Here is a 16131-nt window from a genome sequence, read left to right as displayed (position 1 = left end):
AGAGGGAGGAAATGAAGGTGTTTCTTTTCAGAAGTGCCAAAATTTTAGCCACATATTCATTACAAATTCAAGCTCTGCGACCCTGCTTTTCAAGGGCTGTTGGTCTCTCCTTCTGACCTTTGGCAGCCAGTGAACTGCAGATTCTTTGTTAACCTGCCAGTGGCAATTAATATGCTGCATTCCCTTAGCAATGCAAAACATGCCATTATTTTTGGTCTTGTGGTGGGTTCATCCTTTGCCTCTGTTGCCTTTATTGCCATGGATTACTAAAGACAAACAGAAATAAGTGACAGCATATTTGGATGTTACAGCATGGAATAACAGCTGTGCAAAGGCCCATACATACAAATATTTCACCTGCAGGGTCAAATGCCATGGGAGGGTTCTGAGCACCTAGCAGGAGATACTCAACATCTTGCAAAGTTGAACCCTAAAGTATCTTCTAGGCAGTCCTAGTTTTTGAACATGTTCATTTCTAGGGGTGTTCATAGCTGGGATTGCGTCCCATTGTGAAGTTATGGGCCAGCTGCAAAATTCAGACCAAGAAATGGATGCAGACTTCAAACCCCTCAAATTCAAGGATTATGGGGGTTTAAGGTCAGACTACTAATTTTAACACTTATGCTTCTGTCAAAATACAAATTGCACCTCTGATACTTTGTGCTGTAGCATGAAACCAACTCCGTTATACCTTGTCATTAGTTTGAGTTTCACTCTGAGGATTAACTTATTTTGGATGCGTGAACATTGATTTTTTTTTTTACTTTACTAAGACAATGTATTTCAGAGTGGCTTGAGAAATAAAAGGAAAGCTATAATTTTCCATTTTAAGTGTTATGCTTCAGGAAGGCTCCAGGCAAGGACGGTCTGACAGCAGAAGTGCTTAAGGCGGGAGATCAGGAGCTCTGGAAAGCTCTCGGCCAAAGGTTCAGCTGTTACCTGGAAATTCAGAAGATACCGTCCAGTTGGAAAGAGTCCAATACCATCTTGCTGCATAAGAAAGGCAATAGAGAAAATCTAAAGAACTATCACCCGATCTGCCTGCTTTCGCATGTCTATAAGTTGTGCACCAAAATAATAACAGACTGTCGTGAAACCTGGATGAACGGCAACCTAGAGAGCAGGCCAGTTTTCGAAGAAATTACAGCATGATAGACCACATCTTCACTCTAAACCAACTACTAGAGTGTTCAAGGGAATACAAGTTCCCTTTGTGCATTGCCTTCGTGGACTACAAGAAGGTGTTTGATAGCGTGGAGACTAACTCCATTCTTGAAGCTCTTTCAGAACAGGGCATCAGTGCAAAATAGATCACATTATTAAAGGAAGCAAAAACTCTGGCTGCAGCACGGATATATTGCTGTTCGATACTCCCCTCCGAATCACCATTGAGAAAGGTGTGAAATAAGGAGATACAGTTTCACCAACATTGTTCACAGCCTGTCTTGAATTGGTCTTTCGACGAGCAGACCTGAAAGGCAGGATTAATATCAACAGTGAGCGGCTAAACCATCTCAGGTTCGCAGATCATATAGTGCTGATAGCAAAAATACAGTCCAGCTTGAGAAAATGCTTAAAGAACTGAACGTGAAAAGTAGTCAAGTTGGATTAAAAATGAACCAGTGGAAAACGAAATATGAGATCAGATGTTCTGCTAAGAACCCAAATAACTCTTGGAGGAGAGCAGATCCAGCGATGCTATATGGCAGCGAAACATGGTCGCTGACGAAGACTGAAGAAAATCAACTGTCTGTCACAAAGAAGGCGATGGAATGAACATTTTTGGGCATTTCGCTCCGTGATCACATCCCCAATGAAATAATTAGGCAGCAGTCTGGAGTGCAAGATGTTGTGGTTGAAAGCAGGCTCAGCAAAATGCGGTGGGTGGGACATTTGGCATGACTCAGTGACAACAGATGGACTGCAGCTATATCTGAGTGGTATCTGTGAGAACTGAAACGGCCACGCGGTCGGCCGCCAAAGAGGTGGGATGATTTCCTAACAAGAAGCTATGGACAAGCATGGCGAAGGGTGGCCAAAGCAAGAGAAGATTCGAAGACGTGTTGTGATTGGCTCAGTCTTAACTGATGAAGGACCGACAGTCTATGCCAGGGGTCGGCAACCTATGGCACACGTGCTAAAGATGGCACGCAAGCCGATTTTTAATGGCTCACTGCTGCCTGCCGGGGTCCTGCTCAGCCCGCTGCCGAACCCCGGCAGCAGGTTGAGCGGGACCCTGGCAGGCAGAAGCATGCCATTAAAAATCCTGCCCAACCCAGCCGCTCTTCTCCGCCCCCGCCTACCACTCTCTGTGGTGGGGGCAGGGGGCAGAAGCAAGCTTGCTCCTGCCAGCTGCTGTACAGCAGGCTCCGCTGGCAGCCAAGCTTCCCCCTCCCCCACCTCTTCCCCCACCGTGCTGCGTGGAGCCCCACCTCCTCTCCCTCCCTGCCGCTGATGGCCCTTGCGAGGGAGGGGAGAAGAGCAGCCCCAGCGCCCTCGCTGCTCAGACTGGTAAGGAGTCAGGGAAGAGAGGCAGGAGCGGGGCCTTGGGGAAGGGGGATAGGAGCGGGGCATATCCCTCCAACCCCCTGCCGTGAGCCGCTCAGGGCAGGGGGCTGGGGGCACCCCCCTGATCCCAGTTCACCCCCTCCAGCCCTCAGCCCTGACCCCTGCACCCCCTTGCACCCAGTCCCCTGAATCCCCCCCATGACCCCATCCCCGATTCCTGCACCCTTCACACATACCCAGCCCCCCCACACACACCCCATGCCCTGACTCTTGCACCCCCCCACATCCCCACCCTGAGCACCAGGTTGGCAGCGGGCTGAGTGGGGCCCCAGCTGGCAAGAGCCCAGAAGCCAGAACCCCGGACCGGCAGTGGGCTGAGTGGGGCCAGCAGCCGGGACCCTGGCTGGCAGGAGCCAGCGGAAGGAACCCCAGACCAGCAGCGGGCTGAGCTGCTCGGCCCACCGCCAGTCTGGGGTGCCAGCCCCGCTCAGCCCGTCGCTGGTCTGGGGTCCTGGCCCTGCTCAGCCTGCTCCTGGTCTGGGGTCCCAGCTGCCAGCTTGGAGTTCTAGTTGCCAGCCCCTTGCCAGCTGGGGTCCCAGCCGCCAACTCCACTCAGCCCACTGCCAACCTGGGGTTCTGGCTGCTGGCCCCTTGCCAGCCGGGGTTCCGGCCGCAGGCCCCGCTCAGCCTGCTGCCAGCCTAGGTTAATGGAACCCCAGGCTGGCAGTGAGCTGAGCAGGTTGGCGGCTTAAGATCAGCATTTTAATTTAATTTTAAATGAAGCTTCTTAAACATTTTGAAAACCTTGTTTACTTTACATACAACAGTAGTTTAGTTATATATTATAGACTTATAGAGAGACCTTCTAAAAAACAATAAAATGTATGACTGGCATGCGAAACCTTAAATTAAAGTGAATAAATGAAGACTCGGCACACTACTTCTGAAAGGTTGCCGACCCCTGGTCTATGCGGTCACACTTCACAATATGTGCTTCAGGGTTTAAAGGTGTAACTTATAAACCACCAATTGTCACTGATAAACACATGAATGTGTTTAATTTCTTGTAATTCAGCCTATTTGCCATGACTCTCCACTTTCTACTTTTAACTGTAGTTCACCTCCCTTTTTCAATGAGTCATCATATTTCTAGATAAAACCTGTTTAAGTTCATTTATTCATAAATATTTACATTCAACATACTTGGCCCAATTCTAATTTACACGAAGACCTTTTTACATTATTCTGCCTTACACTTATGGCCCCCTTTATACTATCAGAGTGGTGTAAAGGAGTCTTAGGGTACGTCTTCTCTGTAAACACAAAACAAAAACCAAAAAGCAACAATGGTGCGTTCTTAATTCAGGTTAGCTAACTTGGATTAAAATAACCTGAGTTACCTCATAGTCACTGCTAACAGCTTGAGTTATAGTTTATAAGGGAGCCTTGGGTTGAATTTGAGCTGCTAATCCGAGTTAAAACCCAAATTGCTTGCTCTTCACTGCTATTTTAACCTAAGTTGCTAACCTGAGTTAAAAGCACACCTGTTCTTTGCAGGGAAAAGACATACCATACACTGAGGGTAGGTAACAACTGGCCTCAAACATTTTCATAAAGAGAACAGATTTCACTTGTATTTCTTAAATACATTTTCTCTTGCACAGAAAAACTGTTGGTCCTAGTTTCAGTGAGTGTTAAGTGCCCAAATTGCAGGTTTCTTTTTTTATGTCTATTTACTTTAAAGAAAAAAAAAATTTTGTTGTGAGGAGGGAGTGGGAGAACATTTTCCCCACAGAGAATCACTTCAGCTGAGCCATCCTGCCTACCAAATTGCTTATACGCCTTCATGTATCTGCCTCTCCCGATAACAGCCATACGTGGCCCCACTTCAATGTTATTCTAAGAAATAATATGGATCTGATGCACAAGAGTTTGACAGACAAACTTGCCTAAATAGATCTTGCTGCAAAGATTCTTATTTTCTTGAATTTCTATTATATATCCTTTGAATCTTTTGATAAGACTTAGAAACTTAACAAAACCAGGAATGACAACTGAATTAGTGACAGAGGCTTAGCTATTCCTAATAATTTCTTCCTGGCATGTACCTTGTGTGTATTATTCCTTTCATGAATAAGCAGGCTGATTTGTGCCTTTGGTTAGATTCTTGCTAATGGACTGTATCCAGGGCTGGCTCTGGCTTTTTTGCCAGGTCGGGGCTCCGCTGTCCCCGGCGGCCAGAGCGCTGGGGGGAGGGCGGCGAGCCCGCCCGGGGCTCCGCTGTCCCTGGTGGCCAGAGCCGGAGCACCGCGCCACCCCCCTCCAGGTGCCGCCCCAAGCACAAGCTTGGTGGGCTGGTGCCTGGAGCCGGCCCTGACTGTATCTTTACTTTACTTACTTTGAGAAAATTAATAGATTTTATATTTTCAGGGAGGCATGTGGTATATTGTAGATCAAATTAGTGAAGTGAAAGGGGAAGCAATGGTGAAATTAACAAAATTATTGTTGTCACATCTTGATTTGCATCTTCTAATCAAAATGTTTCAAACATGTAAATTCACTTTGCCCATATCCTGAATAGCAGAAAGCCTAGTAAGGATAAATTGTAAGAGTGAAATACTGGGGGGGGGGGGGGGGGAGGGAAGTCCATCTCTATTCAAGAGAGGGTTATGTGAGACAGAATGTTTCTATCATTGCAGAGCTATGAGTATTTACTGCAAGTTTCAATTGCTGCTAAAGTATTTGCCACCAGAGGCCGCTGTAGATTAAAGGTCTGCAATCAAGTATATTAGGAAACTTCTAGACTGAGCTGAATTCCTTAAAATAGATGTTGCTGTGAGTGATTAGACGGGCTGCAGTCAAGCATAAGAATAAGCATAAGCATAAGAATTTTAATGATTTGTTTTTTTCCTCTCAGGTTATCAACGTTGTAACTGTATAAGTTTTAAAACAAAAGTAGTGAACAATAATCCTTCTCACCTGGCTCACAGAATGCCTGATGGCACAGGCCATGAGATCAGAGCTCAGTGTGGTACATTAAGTATGGAGAAGTTTATGATTCCCCATTGAGATATAGGTTAACTGATCCCAGAAGGTTCTTTACAGAATCGGTCTTACCTGTAAGACTTTTCTTCCACTCCTAACAGCAGAATGAATGGTTCAGGGGAGGGGAACGTTCCATCCTTTACTCCAGGAAAGGTTTAAAGCCTCCTTGAGGAAGAATACCTACTATACTTTCTATAGTACTACCTAGTTAAAATTATAGATCAAGAGTTTTGCAGAGTAACATCAGCCTCACAAATGACTCTGGCTTAGCTCAGGACACAGTATTTTCGCTGAACAACTGAGGATAACGAAGTGGGCTGTAGTCCACAAAAACTTATGCTCTAATAAATTTGTTAGTCTCTAAGGTGCCACAAGTACTCCTGTTCTTTTTGTGGATACAGACTAACATGGCTGCTACTCTGAAACCAAAAATTCAGATATGTTTATTTAACGGTACACAGGTTTTACAAAAGTGTAACTCCACCGACTTCACTGCTGATTTACCTTGGTGTAAGTGAGGGGACCGTCACGTGTTAGTTGTATAGTACCTTCCTTTCCTTAGTCTAGGGGTAAATCCTACCTATTTCCTGCTTTCATTGCTAGTTTAAGGTTGAACATCTCATTCAAATGGCAAAGGCTCAGCCATGCACTTGTAAATAGACACCTGCCAAAAGCTGTGTGCTGCATATCAAGTTAAGTTATATTTATTCTGTGGATGGTGCTTAAATGTGATAGAAAGAAAGAGCTAAAGTGGAGAGGAAGCAGCGAAAATGGAGTACACCTTGGTGGGGGGAAAAAAGGAGTTAATTTCCTACATTGGGAAGTGGATAGACAATCCCCATATAGAATGTTTCCAACTCAACTTCTGTTGTACTCTAACCAATAATAGTCCAGTGCAGGATATTCATAAGGAATATGACTATTCACACAAAAGAAGATTTTTTTGATTGCTGTAGCAAGATTCCACACAGTTGCAGTGAACTCTATGAATATTCTAAACATGCTTTTTAATAAGAAGGCTGTGATGTGTTTTTCTGGCAATAAAATCCATAGCTTGAAGAAAGTATTTACTTAGATCAGGGGTCGGCAACATTCGGCACGCGGCTCGCCAGGGTAAGCACGCTGGCGGGCCGGGCCAGTTTTATTTACCTGCTGACGCGGCAGGTTTGGCCGATCGTGGCCCCCACTGGCCGCGGTTTGCCGTCCCGGGCCAATGAGGGCGGCGGGAAGCGGCGCGGGTGAGCGATGTGCTGGCCGCGGCTTCTCGCTGCCCCCATTGGCCCGGGTCGGCGAACCGCAGCCAGTGAGGGCCGCGATCGGCCGAACCTGCGACGCCAGCAGGTAAATACAACTGGCCAGGCCCGCCAGGGTGCTTACCCTGGCAAGCCGCATGCCGAACGTTGCCGACCCCTGACTTAGATTATAGTTTGCCTACAAGACTTGTGCAGAACTCCTTCAGCCTTAGTGCTCTGATGTGAACAATATGATTATAATTTAGCTCGTTATGGGCATGATCTTGCCAGGTGCTGAGCATTATAGCCCAAACCAGAAAAACAATCACACTGAAAACTAAGCACATGAATAATCCCACTGAAGTCAGTGGGACTCTTCACATAAGCACATGCTTAAACTTTGAGTAAGTGTTTTGCTAGATTGACAGAGTGCTCAGCACCTTGCAGGATCAAGCCCGATAGCTTTCCCCTTCTGATTGCAAAAGGATATTGAATATGGTGTAGCAGAGCTCCGACCTTGTCCCCATGGGCCCCATGCTTCCAGGCGGTTTATGCTAGCCTCAGAGGCTCACTGCAACCCTCTATGTAGCCCTTCTCTCTCTTTCTCTAGGGCCAGGGTTACAGTCTACTGAGACCTTTTCCATCATAAGCCAGCAAGGAGGTTGGTAAAAGAACTCCCACAGTCTGTTATCCCTACGGGCTTATTCCAGAACAGCTTAGCATCCTGTCCTGACAGGGGCCTATTTTCCCCTCCCAAGTGGTGTTTCTGTAGTGACAGGTTGGGGAAAACCCAGGTCCACCCTCTACTCTAGGTTCTAGCCCAGGTATCCTAATAACCTTTCACTGCCAGAGTTGCTACATTTCCCTGGGGCACTTCCCCACAGCTCTCCCACTTCTCTCTTCTTCACCCTTACCTTAGGGCTCCCTTTCCAGAGGCTTGAGGGTTTCTTCATTACCCAACTCTTCAGCCACACTTTCTCTCCTCTAGTTCCTTGGCTCTCCTCAGCCTGCCTGGAGTGAGCATTTTATAGTATCAGAGGGGCCTTAATTAGAGTCAGGTGTTCACATTAGCTTAACAGCCTCACCTGACTCCAATTAACCTGGAAAGAGTCAGGTGTTCTCAGCCTAATGGCTTAAACCGACTCTTTGCAGGTTAATTGGAGTCATGTGACCACCCTAGTGTGGAGCAGTCCCTGCTCTGGTCAGTCAGGGAACAGAAACCCACTTCTCCACAGGTCAGTAGCTCGGCTTCCGGTGACACTGCTGTACCCAACTGGCCTGGGTCTATCAGAAATTCCTCTGGTGCTATATGCATAGTTTTTCCTCTAATGCTGTAATTCTTACAAGATCTGAAGGAATGGTACTAAAAGAGTTCCTTCAGGATGTACCATACACCTGATATCTGTCTGTCACTCCTTCCTGATATTTTTTTGTTTTCAGGAGTTCCATGATTTCTTATTTCCCTTTTTACTTGCTTAATTGTGACTCTATTATGACAAAGCATATACCTTGCCATAAATGATGCCATCTGCATTTTCTTGCATTTTGTAATAGGATGTGCAGTACTGCCTTCCAAGAGTTACTTGTTTACATTTTTCTACTCCAGAATAAAGACTTCTATTTTGGTCCATATAGTGTTCTTTTTAAAAAGGCTTCATTCCACATCAGAAAAAGAAACACAGTTCCCTAATCTGCACATTTAACCATAATTAATACCCAATGCTTACAGTTAGCTCTTCCCCAATGATTTCTAGAGATATAGTCAGCACATCTAAAACTAGGTCAGTCCCATAGATCTGACTTTTTAATCAATTTTACATAAAATCATTAGGTTATATTCCAAAAGCTTAAAGATGTTGCAGGTTTGGTGTCTTGTAGTTAATTTTGCAGTATTTAGCAGAGTATGAGCTCAACCAAAGTCCCCCAGCAATTCCTTTAAACTTTCTTTTGTTCTTTGAAAAGATTTTTGGAGGGAGTAGAGGCAAACTGGGTGAAGTAACCAAGACAGCATGGCCTTCATTGAGGGGCTGAGATGGAGTGGGGGACTTTACATTGAACCTCTTTGCAGTCTGACAGGAATTCAGCACTACTCTTGTTTAATGATGAAAGGGGGAGGAGTTTGGCAATTTATTGTGTTTTGGGGCAGGTGAGGTAGAATGTGGGGGTATGTGTCAGCATAGACAGTAGAAGCTAGAGGCCCTACTCGAGATCAGGGCCCCATTGTGCCAAGCACTGCACAAAGATCTAGCAAGAGACAACCTCTGCCTTGAAGAATATGTAACACGAAAAAGATTATCCCCACTTTACAAATGAGGAGCAGATACACAGGATAGGTTTTAAGTGACTTGACCAAGGTCACACAGGAAGTCTGTGGCATACCTAGCAATTGAACCCAGGACTCCTAAATCCCAATCCAGTACTATAATCAACCACCAGGTCTGTTAATCCTGAGAGAGAGAGAATTGCACTTGAATGGGTCTATTCTCTCTTCTGTTAGGACCCAGAAAGCAGTATTGGGACAAGCAAGGATCTGTTGTCACTTCTGTTCAAAGTATACTAGAAGGTGGTGCTGGAGATGGGGAGGCAGTTTGGGTTTCGGTACTGTCCCTCATGGTGATATGTTTTTCATTTGATCACTTACCTTTGAGTGTCGGACTAAGACTGGGGCACTGTGCTAAACTAGTTAGTTAATTAATAAGAGTGGGGTGATGTTGGGATTGGGGGACAACCAAAGCAAAAGGAAGCATTCTGCCCTTTCATTTGAGTGGATCCACCCTTTTGTGACAGGTAATGTAGAAGTCTTATTGGATTCTTGGGTCTTTTATATGTCCAGATAAAAGCTGTAGATAACAATATATTTTCCATCTTTGCTTAGCAGGGTGGTTGTGACCTTGCCATTATTATCCGTGCTTTTGTCATCTCCTGTTTTGATTACTGTCATGTACATTGGGTTACACCGGAAGACCTTTCAGAAACTTGAATGCAAAATGCAGTTGCCACTTGTCATTCAGGGAATGCATTATATCCATGTCCCAGAGATGTGCTGGCTTCTGATTTGCCTCTGCATGATATTAACAATGCTAGTTTTGAGCTGCAGTGCCCTGTAAGATTTTGCTCATAATAATTAGTATCATGTTTGAACTAACAATCCCTAGCTTTACACATCAAAGGGTAGGGGTTAGGCTTTTCCAGTGAAGTCACTTCCCTCTCACCTCCCACTGGAGCTCAACTTTATTGACCTTCCAAGTAGTCAACAAGTCTTATCAACTAACTCAGGCCATTTCTGCGTAGTGGATTGGGAAGTGTCTTTTTTCCCAATGTTAGGTTCATTTTCATTATACTGGATAATTTAAAAAGTCTTATTGTTCATGCATGCAGAGAATTATGGGTGAACAATACAAGTCTATTAAAAATATTTCATCAGCTGAAGCCATAGAGTCAAAGAATTCTTATTAACAGCCTTATAAATATCCACCCAATACGGCACTATTAGTAGTAAAATCTTTTTTTTTTTCCAGAGGATATCTAGAAAACAGAAGACAAGAGGTCTGGCTTTAATTTCACTGTATGATTAAGTTTATTATCAGTACCCTGCCTATATACCACAAACACAGAGATACAAGCACCCTTCCAAACCCATAGAAATAAATACACGAACAAACCAAAAGCCATCTGTTAATTTTACTTTATTTGCATGAGCATTTTGAAACCCTTTGTTTAAAATAAAATATCATGTTAGTCATTGCTCCTCCACCACATGCACATTTGAAATCTATGAAAAAAAGAATTTGAATGTAAGTAGTTACTATCAAACACCAATAAACATTAGAAACATAAGGAAAAGTTAAACAAAAGAACACTATGAAATACAATCAGAATGGAAAACTATGAATAAACAATCGGCACAAGGAAAATAACGGGCTACACTCTCTCCACTTCCAGGACAGAATTTGACTCACTACTTCTGTGTCCTCCAGTCTTTTTCCAAACTCCTCCTTCACCCTCCACCATGCAATTTCTCCCATCTCCAAGATTTCAATCACATTCCAGGATGCAGGTCTGTTAGACTGGGAAGCAGTGTCCCTTTCTATCCTTGAAATTATGTAGTAATATCCTGGTACAACACTTCAGCTTGCCTGTTGCCCCTCAGCTCTTCCTTCTTCTATCTTTGCAACATGAGTGTGTATGGGAACACTGCATATCTGAAAGAGAAGGGAAGGTCATACCATGCTGGTGTGACAGTTGGACATTGACTCAACAGTTATGGTTATTTTATTGTTCATAAAGTAAGGGCATTGTCTGCACACATAAAGAACAGCTAGATAAAAAGCCTACCTACAGTACACAGATGTTTTGCAGGCAAATTCTACCATAGCACACCTTAGCAAAACTCCTCGACACTGTGACTAATGATCAAACAAGATACTGATTATCAAACCTGAAATAATATAAAGCTTTACTTACAGCCTGGGAAAGAGCAAGATCCACAATTGTATCCCATCTTGGTCTCCACTGATGGTTGCAGGGGCCATGTGCAGCCTATTAAAGGTTGCCAGTTGTTCCTGGGTCATTGGGATTGCTACTTTGATGGTGCATCTTGTTGATTTGTAGCTATACATCAAACTTGCATTATTTAGTTAGATTTCTGAATGGCGCCTATCTAAAATGCTAGGTACCAGTACAGTAATTATAGTACGAATATATTCCTGGATCAATATAGAAAAAAGAAATACCCCACAGAAAAATGAAACCTTCAACCCCAGTCTTCACAATCAGCCCCTCTATTCCTATGTCAGTGAAAATCTGAGAAATTGGCTATGCATTGCAATGTGACCTGGAGAGCAGCACATTAGGTCTCTGATAGATGAAAGTGGTAGAAGCAAGGAGAGAGTTCCATAACTGAGGACCTCTTGGGGAAAATGTTCTGCTGCCATCCCTTTCCTGCTTATACCAAATGGCTGTTTGTGATCAGCAAAGCTGCTTGAGCTATTGCTGCATCTGTGTCACACAGAGTCCTCAAGCTACTTACCAATCAAACCCCACACCTCTAAATGCATCCAGAAACTAACTGGAGGCCAGTACAGATTAGAGTATTGGAGTAATGTGGTCACTGTACCACCTGAAGTTTCCAAATGGTCTGTTGATGTAGCCCCATGTTGAGAGCATTACCAAAATCTAGGCTTGGGTGACAGCAGTGGGATTGTCTACAAGGAGGTCCACTTCCAAGAGGAAAGGTTGTACTTTTGGCCACTGTTTATACCTGGCTTCTTGTCGGATTATGGAAATGCCAATAAGACCGTCAGGTTACAAACATCACTAAAAAAGAGCAAGAAAACTGCCCTTGTAGGGGGGATAATTGTAATCTCTGTTAGGGTGCATCACCCCTCCTTCAGGCTTACCTGACAGAGCTTCAGCACGCTACCCTGCTCTATTTAGTGTATGTAGTTAGTATGCATCTTTGGTCATGGCAGGTCACCATATTCCAATTAATCAATGTCCCCAAACACAGCAATGCTCCCTCCTTCCTCACAATTCTTATCATTTTTTATGTCTATGATATATTTTCTTAGGTAATACAGGTTTATCTAATGCATTTATGTGACCCCCTTTCTGTAGTATCTGAGCACCTCACAATCTTTAATATATTTATCCTCACAATACCCCTTTGAGGTAGAATACTACATGCAATGTTTCCTGTACCCGAGTCGATATATATTCTACCTTTTGGACGGGTACAAGCTTACACAATGATTTCTCCAGAACAGGCATATTTTTGCAGAATGCTCTGTTGCTATATTATTTCAAGGACATTTTGTCATGATACTTTTTATGTGTTTTCTCTTGGAATACTGTGCAAATTGTCACTCATCCCTTCCCCACCCCGTGAAAGAGCAGTCTCATTTTGACAGGGCAGTCCTGTACCCTGCAAGGTATTAAAATGGTCACAAATATCTTTTGGGATGACACAACAGGATAATAGAATCTCTTAACATTACAACACAATCACTAGAGCAGTGTTTCCCAAACTTGGGACGCCACTTGTGTAGGGAAAGCCCCTGGCAGGCTGGGCCAGTTTGTTTACCTGCCCCGTCCACAGGTCTGGCCGATCGCGGCTCCCACTGGCTGCGGTTCGCTGCTCCAAGCCAATGGGAGCTGCTGGAAGCGGCGCAGGCCGAGGGATGTACTGGCCGCCGCCAGTGGGAGCCACGATCAGCTGGACTTGCGGACGGGGCAGGTAAACAAACTGGCCCGGCCCGCCAGGGTTTCCCTACACAAGCAGCGTCCCAAGTTTGGGAAACACTGACCTAGAGGACAGTGTGGATGCTTTGTTTAGTTGTGGTGCTGTAAAATGGCAGGCTCAGTATTATACCAGTATGAACTTAAGCCAAGACTTTCAAAAGTCACCAGTGATTTTGGATGCCTCAATTCTTGGGTGGCTAACTTCATTTTTCAGAGCGTGGTTGCTCAGTGGTTTCTGAAAATCAGGACCCAAGTTGGGCACCCAAAACCAGAGGCACCCAAAATCACTAGTAACTTCTGCAAATTTTGCCCTAGTGTATTAATAGACCTCTGCCCAGTTATAGAGTGATGTTAGTTGCCCATAGTAAACGAGACTAGAAAACACACCTGCTTTGTGTAACTTTATAGTGAGCATTGCATCCACCTTTCTTTCATGCCAATCATCATGGTACCTTGGGGGCTGTTATTTACATTAGATGAAAATACGAGGGAAGGTACACTACATGGTGTCCCAGTGACTGCACAATAGGGCTCTTCATTTCCACAATGATCTGTGATTGATTAAATTACAATTTCCATGAAAAATAAGAAGGTTCTGACACTAGAATTTGGAAAATGGCCCTTTCTGAGATTTTAATTACATTCTGACGTATGATTTGAAAAATACCTTGCCAATTGTGTCGCTTTTACAATAGGACTTTTTGTTGCTTAGAGACCAAAGTAGTGTTCATGAAAAGTAGCATCCCCAATAGAAGATAGATGATGATTTTTGCATTGTACCTTTTAATCCCAAACACCGGCTGATGCAGAATGAGAGTATATCAATTCATGCTAGCCATCAGATTGAGACAGATATACTAACAGACAAAGCAGATTCAAACACATATACTAACAATGGTCTAATTTGTAGGGACATTTGCAAGGTTGTTTTTTTTTATTCCTGGTTTGAGAGTCTTGTAAACAATATTATTCCCATATCTTGTCCAAAAGAAATTTTAGGATAACTTTTAAAGTCAATAATACCTTCAAAAGTGACAGAAAAATTAGTGGAGAATGGATGGTCAGTATTTATCTCTCTAATTTCTATATCAAATTTAGTCAGTTTACACATCAACAACTGTTTTTCTTAACTGCCAGCAGCCCTGAAGACTCTCCCTGTTATCTGACAATCCAGCTGTGTTCTTTTTGCCTCTTACTTCATTTCTAGTAATATAGATTATGCAATTATAACTGAACAGACAATTTAGTTTATCATATATAGAGAGAACAGAATCCAGATCTCTTTGTCATGATTATATGTCTACCATGGCAATGCTAATAGTAGTAGAAACCTGTTTTTGTTGGTAAACAGACATGACTTATAGAGATAGAGGGAGCTATTTTATTAAGTGGCATCACTTTTCACATAGTGACTTTTCTGTCTGTAACCTCACCAAATGTTACCTAGATATGAAAACCGCTGCATATATTCCAATGAGTATGTTAATAAAGTTTAGAGAAGCAAAAACAACTTTGGTTTGGAATTAACAAAACTCATTTCGAATACAGTTTTTCCAGACATAATTTTCTGTTCCAACAACTGTATGTATCAGAAGTGGATAAGGAGGAAATTCTAGCCGTTTAAGTAAAGACAGATCCTTACCACAGGAAACACCGGTAGCCATGAGACAATTAACCAACTCTCCAGATCAGTTTTAGATGTGTAGTGTTCTACCCAATGCCTTCTTTTTCACCTCAGTTTTCATAATTCTGAGAGTTAATTTCTCCCTGCTATGGCCGTGTTACTTGGAAACCATACTTTGCCCAATTCCAGTTATTTTCTGCTTAGCTTTACTTTGAGAATCCAGCTAACAGTTGACAATATCCATTCTCTCCCATTTCTAGTTATGGAGCAAATCTTTCTCTTGAGCAGTGCATATGGATAGAGAAAAGGTTATTCTAGGTAGAAGGAACCCAGAAGGCACTGAAACATTAGACAGAGAGCATATTTCTTGCCCATGGAATTTGCAGCAAAAATGCAAGAAGTTGTAATTAAATACTTTTCATACTGTCTAAATGGTTTGAAAAGTTGAATGAAATGAACAATTTCATACTGCAATAGTTCTGCCAAAATGGGCTCCTTTTTTTAAAAAAAAAAAAGTGAAACATCCCATAAAAATAGGGTGACCAGATGTCCCGATTTTATAGGGACAGTCCCGATTTTGCGTTCTTTTTCTTATATAGGTTCCTATTACCCCCCACCCCCATCCCAATTTTTCACACTTGCTGTCTGGTCACCCTACATAAAAAATACTTACAAAATGATTTTCTATTATTTTGTTTTAAATTGCAAGACACGTTTGAGTAAGAATGCTTTATGCTGTGAGTCAGAAAACATGTAAAGAGCTAGTCAGACATTATATCATTTACAGAAAGTTAGCCAGAATAAACTAAGATCAAAGCAACTCTAAAATTCATCAAAAAGAATCTATTTCTCTTTCACAGTTGTTCTAGCTTCATTTTTTAAGAAAAAATGCTAAAATATGAATGTTAAATAAGTTACCTGTGTCCTTTTGTTATTATTTCGTTCAGTTCCTGATGAGAGCTACCTGTGTTAACGGGTGCGCTCCTTTTAAAGATCAGAACAGGTTTTCTGATGACCACTCTGTGTGGCATCTCTTATGAAGGCGCTTCTTGTTGCTAAGAGATCAGTTGCTTAGAGATGAAGGTTTTTTGGTTTTTGTGTGTGTTTTGCAATAGGTTGCGGAAGGAAGGGTGTTAAAAAGGGTAGCATAACGAGGAATATAATGGGATGACGTTAATTCCTTGAAAACAGGAGAGTTTTAGAAACAAAACTTCCTTACACCGCGATGTATTAAGCAATCAAATAATTTCCAGCATAAATGTGAAGAAATGGAAGCTGCAGTACTTTGGATATTTAAAACAGGAATGGACAAAACAATATAAAATGTGTTGTATGGAGCAATCCTGAAATGACAGCTGGATGACTAATGGGTCTTTTAAAGATCTATCCTGTTTCTGACTGTATATAGATACAATACACATAACGACACATACGGGTTACACTGTCATAATGATTCTTTTGAGGAATTGCATATACACTGCT

At 42.9% G+C, this 16131-nt stretch overlaps 1 protein-coding gene across 3 annotated transcripts in view; it reads right to left on the bottom strand.

The window, feature by feature from the left end:
* The window catches only part of LOC101943325 (cytochrome P450 19A1-like), a 45168-nt gene extending 29499 nt beyond the window's left edge, over nt 1-15669 (bottom strand). The window contains exon 1 of one of the 3 annotated variants that reach the window (XM_008172267.3): nt 15568-15669. The gene's annotated coding sequence lies outside the window, so the exon portion shown is untranslated. 3 annotated transcript variants of the gene reach the window in all.
* Nucleotides 15670-16131: the final 462 nt, after the last annotated feature.

Source organism: Chrysemys picta, chromosome 10 (assembly GCF_011386835.1).
Source record: "Chrysemys picta bellii isolate R12L10 chromosome 10, ASM1138683v2, whole genome shotgun sequence".
NCBI lineage: Eukaryota > Metazoa > Chordata > Testudines > Emydidae > Chrysemys > Chrysemys picta.
The sequence above is the reverse complement of the archived record's forward strand: the minus strand, read 5'-3'. Positions and strand labels throughout refer to the sequence as shown.